The sequence below is a fragment of the Triticum aestivum genome, chromosome 6A, assembly GCF_018294505.1.
Source record: "Triticum aestivum cultivar Chinese Spring chromosome 6A, IWGSC CS RefSeq v2.1, whole genome shotgun sequence".
NCBI classification, from domain to species: domain Eukaryota; kingdom Viridiplantae; phylum Streptophyta; class Magnoliopsida; order Poales; family Poaceae; genus Triticum; species Triticum aestivum.
This window is the reverse complement of record NC_057809.1, coordinates 95,706,995-95,715,248: the sequence shown is the minus strand read 5'-3', so window position 1 is coordinate 95,715,248 and position 8,254 is coordinate 95,706,995. Positions and strand designations below refer to the sequence as shown.

The following is an 8,254-nucleotide window of genomic DNA, read 5'->3' as shown; positions in this document are numbered from 1 at the left end:
CAACTAGATATACCCATATCTGCTCAAATCATCTGTGAAGGTCAGAAAATGATGATACCCGCCGCGAGCCTTAACACTCATCGGATCACATACATCAGTATGTATTATTTCCAATAAGTCAGTTGCTCGCTCCATTGTTCCGGAGAACGGAGTCTTTAGTCATCTTGCCCATAAGGCATGGTTCGCAAGCACCAAGTGATTCATAATCAAGTGATTCCAAAATCCCATCAGCATGGACTTGCTTCATGCGCTTTACACCAATATGACCTAAACAGCAGTGCCACAAATAAGTTGCACTATCATTATTAACTTCACATCTTTTGGTTTCAATATTATGAATATGTCACTACGATCGAGATCCAATGAACTATTTTCATTGGGTGTGTAACCATATAAGGTTTTATTCATGTAAACAGAACAACAATTTATTCTCTTACTTAAATGAATAACCGTATTACAATAAACATGATGAAATCATATTCATGCTCAACGCAAACACCAAATAACACTTATTTAGGTTCAACATTAATCCCGAAAGTATAGGGAGTGTGCGATGATGATCATATTAATCTTGGAACCACTTCCAACACACATCGTCACTTCACCCTTAACTAGTCTCTGTTTATTCTGCAACTCCCATTTCGAGTTACTAATCTTAGCAACTGAACCAGTATCAAATACCGAGGGGTTCCTACGAACACTAGTAAAATACACATCAATAATCTGTATATCAAATATACCTTTGTTTACTTTGCCATCCTTCTTATCCGCCAAATACTTGGGGCAGTTCTGCTTCAAGTGACCAGTCGCTTTGCAGTAGAAGCACTTAGTCTCAGGCTTAGGACCAGACTTGGGCTTCTTCACTTGAGCAGCAACTTGCTTGCCGTTCTTCTTGAAGTTCCCCTTCTTCCCTTTGCCCTTTTCTTGAAACTAGTGGTTTCGTCAACCATCAACACTTGATGTTTTTCTTGATTTCTACCTTTGTCGATTTCAGCATCACGAAAAGCTTGGGAATTGTTTCTGTTATCCCTTGCATATTATAGTTCATCACGAAGTTCTACTAACTTGGTGATGGTGACTAAAGAATTCTGTCAATCACTATCTTATCTGGAAGATTAACTCCCACTTGATTCAAGCAATTGTAGTACCCAGACAATCTGAGCACATGCTCACTAGTTGAGCGATTCTCGTCCATTTTTTAGCTATAGAACTTGTTGGAGACTTCATATCTCTCAACTCGGGTATTTGCTTGAAATATTAACTTCAACTCCTGGAACATCTCATATGGTCCATGATGTTCAAAACATCTTTGAAGTCCCGATTCTTAAGCCGTTAAGCATGGTGCACTAAACTATCAAGTAGTCATCATATTGAGCTAGCCAAACGTTCATAACGTCTGCATCTGCTCCTGCAATAGGTCCGTCACCTAGCAGTGCATCAAGGACATAATTCTTCTGTGCAGCAATGAGGATAAACCTCAGATCAAGGATCCAATCCGCATCATTGCTACTAACATCTTTCAACTTAGTTTTCTCTAGGAACATATCAAAAATAAAACAGGGGAGCTAAACGCGAGCTATTGATCTACAACATAGATATGCTAATACTACCAGGACTAAGTTCATGATAAATTAAAGTTCAATTAATCATATTACTTAAGAACTCCCAGTTAGAAAGACATCCCTCTAATCTTCTAAGTGATCACGTGATCCAAATCAACTAAACCATATACGATCATCACATGGGATGGAGTAGCTTCATTGGTGAACATCACACTACAAGAAATGTGTTAATACGTGACAGTTCTGATCCGTCATGGGTGAGTGAAAAACTGTCATGGGTGACCGTCCATGACGGACTCGAAGTCCGTCATGTATATCGCGTCATAATTTGGCATAGTACCTTACATGACGGTTCTTGTCCGTCATGGATCTGGCTTAGGCCCGCCCAGGCCCAATCCATTGTGACGGAGCAGACCGTCATGGACTAACGCCACGTAGGATTTTTGATTGACCCATTCAAATGACGTGGCTGCCTACGTGGATACTATTTTCCGTCACAAAATTCATCATGGTGAGCACATTAGGCCATTTCTTTCTGCGCAATTTTGAGCTAGTGGATTTTTTTCTAGCATAATACATTACATAGATCATAGCATCAACATTGGCTGAAGAAAAAACATATTTCAAAGTGCCATAAAATAGAAAGATCATGTAGTATTTATGCAGCCATCTACCAATATGTACAACATAGCAGTTTACAAAATCCTCCATGAAATGATAATTTAAAACACGAATTGACAAAATACAACACATAGCAAGTTTAGGACCAGCACAATCCAATTTACATCAACAACATATATAAAAGTTTCTTATTCAATTTCTTGCAATCAATGCTCTTCATGGCAACTATCATCTCGTGCAGTTGTGAGAGGCAACAAGTAGGATTAATATATCTGTCCAAAAATAGAACAAACATTAAACATTTTTAGATATGAGTAATTTTGTTAGAACCAACCAAAGGGGTGTCATTTTGTCAAGTTTCAGGATAAAGTTTCACTTGTATTTACGTAGGAAGAACAAAAAGATTTAGAAAATTTTATGTAGAAATATTGATGATAAGTTACAACAATTTTGTACAGACAACCATGTTATAAACCTGACCACCAGATCTACAAAAATATTATATACTCTACACTGAAGATGATTGTAACAATTTTGGGAAGATGATATAACTTGATAACAAATGAATGTATGCATTGGGAAATATTACAAGTGTTGATGTAGCGAACACAACCCCAGCTTGGGCCTCTTTGGCTCTGTGCAGAAGATAATTGGTTGGAGAGAACCCCTTAGTATGCTAAAATATAACAAGTAACCTACTTTTGGTAGCAAGGAACAGACTTGTTGCTGTGGAATAGATTTTGGTTATATGGTTATGTCTGGTGCAGAACAAAGAAAATACTAAGCTGACCCATTAAAAGATATGGTTAAGTAAACAAATTGCCATGTGCTGGCAAGTTATATTGCATACAATGAGGATTTAAACTAGCTAATGACACGTCTGGTTATGAATACACATTGATTTCTGTACATATTAGATGGAACATAAAGCTGCAAGACTATGGATGATAAGATCCCCAGAGTAAATACTTGCTTGGTGTAAAGGTGTAGTATATGGTGTACCTATGTTAATATGGCTCTGCTTGCGTGTCATGAATATCTTGTGCAAAGTACCCAAGGAATCTTGCATATATCCTGCTGCATTTTCGTTGCCTTGAAGTTCATCAGAGAATACAACAGCTTTCTGTTTTGGACTAGATGGTGTGAAAAGAGATCTTGCCTGTACAAATACGGCAGTGTGCTTGTTTCTGTGTTTGGCTAGATTTCAAGAGAGAAAGTCAACTGAATTAACAGGATAAACAACAACAGTCATACTCTACCACAGGAACAGAATTAAAACGAGCCAGGGAATGCAAAAAAAATTAAGATGAGACAGGGAATGATAATTTACAACACAATTTGATAAATGATACAGATTATAAACAGCAAACTAATAATTTGCTCCTAGAGCTGAATCGTTTCCAAGGAAAGCAAACATGATAAGACTAGCGTTTCGAAGGAAAGCAAACATGATAATACTAGAGGTTTCGCCTTTCAATCAAACAACACACAAATGTACCACCCACCTGTTCCAAACAGATTAGCTAAAGGGGTCATGACTAACAAGGATAACTAAAGAATGAACATTGTCGGATAGTAAGCCCATCATTAGACGGGCCTTGAAACCAAAATTTATTCATATATATTTTCAGTCGAAGTTAAACCAAATTAACACGTACAAACTGAACCAAACTGTGGTTCTTCTTCATATTCTTCTTCATATTTATCTACAGATGCAGGTGCCATCCAGATTGTTTCAGTCAAAATTAAAACATATCGACGCATACACACTAAACGAAACCGTGGTGCTTATTTCATATGTATGTATTTACATATGTAAATGTCATCCAGATTTTTATTTGGGATTTTTGGAACCATACAGCAACAGCCTAGGAGTATGTACAAGTTGAAGGAGTAGTATTGTTCAGAGTAGTCTCGTAATATTTATTTTCCAAAGAGATTTATTTTCTGGACGATAGCCACTGTACCATCTAGTAAGACTACATGTCAAAGCAAGAAACTTTCAGGTAGGTTTTGAAGCAATTTCTAGTTTCACACTAACCATTACAATAGGAAAGTCAAAACTTCACATTTGTGGTACTCAAGCTCAGGCAATTAGCATGCTGCTGACCTAACAGACGTACATGCAATTTGCATGTTGCAAAACTACAGTCGGATGGTGAATGGCGGCAAGTAAAAATAACAAACTGTTTTATGTGGGCATCCCGGGAACAAGAATCATTGGGCTTGCAATGTGAAGCTAGGGGAAGTTGCACAGCAGTACAGTGATCTATCCAACCTGAAAATCCATCCAGCACTAGTAGTCGAATGAATCAGTGTATCAGTACTGCATCCTAATAAATTAACGTACTACCATCCAAAAGTACCATCGTGTTGTATAATAAATCACTGTGTTAGCATTACATCAGACTAAATGATTATAAGTTTAGAGTACATCCCACTTAATAATATGTGGGCTTGGCAGGCAACATCTTAAATTACGCGGCATATGCGGGGGAGGAGCGGGCCTCCCAATTACCTTGCAGCATAAGAACCACCTATCCAGCACATACAGTTTACAAAATATCATATGCACTACGTACATCAGGTATTTCACGGACTCAAAAATTAGAAGACATGTGAAATATATTACTATATGAGGACATTTGATTTCTGAAGGTTCACGTCCATTTCACCAGTAGGTGCTTTGTCTAGTTTAAAAAATAGAATTAGTTGCTCGGTTATGCATGGTATTTCTCAGATAATAAGTAGAGTATTCAGTTGAAACCTATACAGAGACCCTCACAACCAAGGGTTTCATCAACATCCGACCCCTTCTCCTGGCACTTGCAGCACCTTCCTTCTCCTTCTCACCATCCTACAAGCAAAAAAAATGTGTCCATTTCAGTCCCAATTGTAGTACAACCAGAGAACCCAAATGACCAATTGATGTCCCCAACGCCATTTTCAGCTCAACCAGATCCAATTACTATAGCAATTACTAAAATAGAGGCATACAGATCTAAAGATTTTAACAAAACAACAAACAATTGGTGGCCTAGGTTATTGATTTAGCAGCAAACAGAGGCATGCAATTGTAAAGAGGGAAAGTAGCAGAGGCATACCATAGGCAACATGGTCAAGCAGGAACCAAGATGTCAACCCATCGCTCCTCAGGTGCATCCCGTTCTTCCCTTTTTCTCCCTGCAGCACCCTCACTCCTCTCCTTGCATAGAATTCGTGGTGCAGGTGCCTGTGTGAGGAAGAAAAACAAGAGAAAATGCATGCCTCAGGGAAGGAAATGGAAGAAGGGCAAATCAAAGAGGGGAAGAGAGAAGGAGGCGGATCTGGATGGGGATCAAAGTAGCGGAGCTTGACATCGGTGTCCATGGCATCTCCTCACGCACGGCCGAGCAGAAGCAACGTGAGGAAGCAATCCTCATGTCCCATACCGGCAAAGCCTATAGCCTTTGCGAGGAGGGATAGGTGCCTACGGCCATCCTAGATCTGAATGCCGCCATGGCCGCCGCCATGGCTGGTCGATCTCCCTCTCCTCTCTGAGGAGGGGAGGGGAGGGAGGGGGAGACGGAGATGGAGAGGGTGGGAGGACGACGGCTTGGGGGATACTGGTGGCGAGATGTGAGGGTGCCGGCGGGTGGCAGATCTAAATCCAGAGCCGGAGGAGAGAGGGAGAGGTGGCAGCGGCTGTGGGTGGATAGGGTTTTTGGGGTGGGAGAGGGAGGCGCGAGGTGTGGGACAGTGTGTTTGGGTTGGCTCCGATTTTTTTGACAGCGCGCGTAGACGACTTGAATGTTTTATTCTCCGCGCGCTTTCCTTCAAACCTATTTCAAAATTTTTCTGTTTAGGGGTACTAGGATCTTATTCATAAAATTTCTGGAATACATGTATTATCTGAGAATTTGGTATCTTTACCCTTTTGATGCTGGTCGAGCTTCATGTTATCCTCGCGTGTGTCTTCTATAGTAGTATATTCAAATTGGTACTATCTAATTTCATTATGATTCTTTCTTGTTTAACATTATTACATATTCAAATTATAATGTAACTCAAACGGTGACGCCACATCAACAAGAGCAAGGTCACGATGATGTATAAAGGAAAAATAACTAGGCCCGATTGGTCGATCGATTACAGTTTTCGTGATGGTACTTCCACGTCTGTCATAAGGGGGCTACCCTACTTGGGCCCAAACGCAACTTGCTAATCAGTGACGGCTTCCGTGACAGATTTCTAGAACGTCACCAGAAATCTGTCATGGATTAATAGATTTCTTGTAGTGTCACTATGTTGATCATATCTACTATATGATTCACGCTCGATCTTTCGGTCTCCGTGTTCCGAGGCCATATATGTATATGCTTGGCTCGTCAAGTATAACCTGAGTATTCTGCGTGTGCAACTGTTTTGCACCCGTTGTATTTGAACGTAGAGCCTATCACACCCGATCATCACGTGGTGTCTCAGCACGAAGAACTTTCGCAACGGTAGATACTCAGGGAGAACACTTCTTGATAATTAGTGAGAGATCATCTTAAAATGCAACCGTCAATCAAAGCAAGATAAGATGCATAAAAGATAAACATCACATGCAATCAATATAAGTGATATGATATGGCCATCATCATCTTGTGCTTGTGATCTCCATCTTCGAAGCACCGTCATGATCACCATCGTGATCGGCGCGACACCTTGATCACCATCGTAGCATCGTTGTCGTCTCGCCAATCTTATGCTTCCACGACTATCGCTACCGCTTGGTGATAAAGTAAATCATTACAGAGCAATTGTATTGCATACAATAAAGTGACAACCATATGGCTCCTGCCAGTTGCCGATAACTTAGTAACAAAACATGATCATCTCATACAATAAAATTTAGCATCATGTCTTGACCATATCACATCACAACATGCCCTGGAAAAACATGTTAGACGTCCTCTACTTTGTTGTTGCAAGTTTTACGTGGCTGCTACGGGCTTAAGCAAGAACCAATCTTACCTACGCATCAAAACCACAACGATAGTTTGTCAAGTTGGTGCTGTTTTAACCTTCGCAAGGACCGGGTGTAGCCACACTTGGTTCAACTAAAGTTGGAAAAACTGACACCCGCCAGCCACCTGTGTGCAAAGCACGTCGGTAGAACCAGTCTCGCGTAAGCGTATGCGTAATGTCGGTCCAGGCCGCTTCCTCCAACAATACTGCCGAACCAAAGTATGACATGCTGGTAAGCAGTATGACTTATATCGCCCACAACTCACTTGTGTTCTACTAGTGCATATAACATCAACACATAAAACCAGGCTCGGATGCCACTGTTGGGGAACGTAGTAATTTCAAAAAAATTCCTACGCACACGCAAGATCATGGTGATGCATAGCTATGAGAGGGGAGAGTGTAATCTACGTACCCTCGTAGACCGACAGCAGAAGCGTTATGATAACGCGGTTGATGTAGTCGTATGTCTTCACGGCCCGATCGATCAAGCACCGAAACTACGACACCTCCGAGTTCTAGCACACGTTCAGCTCGATGACGATCCCCGGACTCCGATCCAGCAAAGTGTCGGGGAAGAGTTTCGTCAGCACAACGGCATGGTGACGATCTTGATGTTCTACTGTCGCAGGGCTTCGCCTAAGCACCACTACAATATTATCGAGGACTATGGTGGAAGGGGGCACCGCACACGGCTAAGAGAACGATCTTGGAGATCAACTTGTGTGTCTAGAGGTGCCCCCTGCCCCCGTACATAAAGGAGCAAGGGGGAAGGAGGCCGGCCCTAGGAGAGGCGCGCCAGGGAAGTAGGATTCCTACTCCTAGTTGGAGTAGGTTTCCTCCTTTCCTAGTCCAACTAGGAGAAGGGGGGAAAGGGGGGAAGAGGGGAAGGAAGGGAGAGAGGGGCCGCACCCCAAACCCCTTGTCCAATTCGGACTGGGCTTGGAAGGGGCGCGCGCCACCTCCTGGTCCTTCCCACTAAGGCCCATTAAGGCCTATTGCTTCTTCCTCGTATTCCCGTAACTCCCCGGTACCTCCGAAAATACCCAAATCACTCGGAACCTTTCCGATGTCCGAAT

The 8,254-nt window shown here is 41.7% G+C and overlaps 1 long non-coding RNA gene across 1 annotated transcript; it reads right to left on the bottom strand.

Moving 5' to 3' along the window:
- Positions 1-1,852: 1,852 nt before the first annotated feature.
- LOC123132263 (uncharacterized) lies at positions 1,853-5,926 on the bottom strand. The gene is made up of 3 exons (XR_006464602.1): positions 5,288-5,926; positions 3,186-5,040; positions 1,853-2,455 (listed from the first exon to the last, which is right to left on the bottom strand). It is a non-coding gene; the product is annotated as an uncharacterized lncRNA (long non-coding RNA).
- Positions 5,927-8,254: the final 2,328 nt, after the last annotated feature.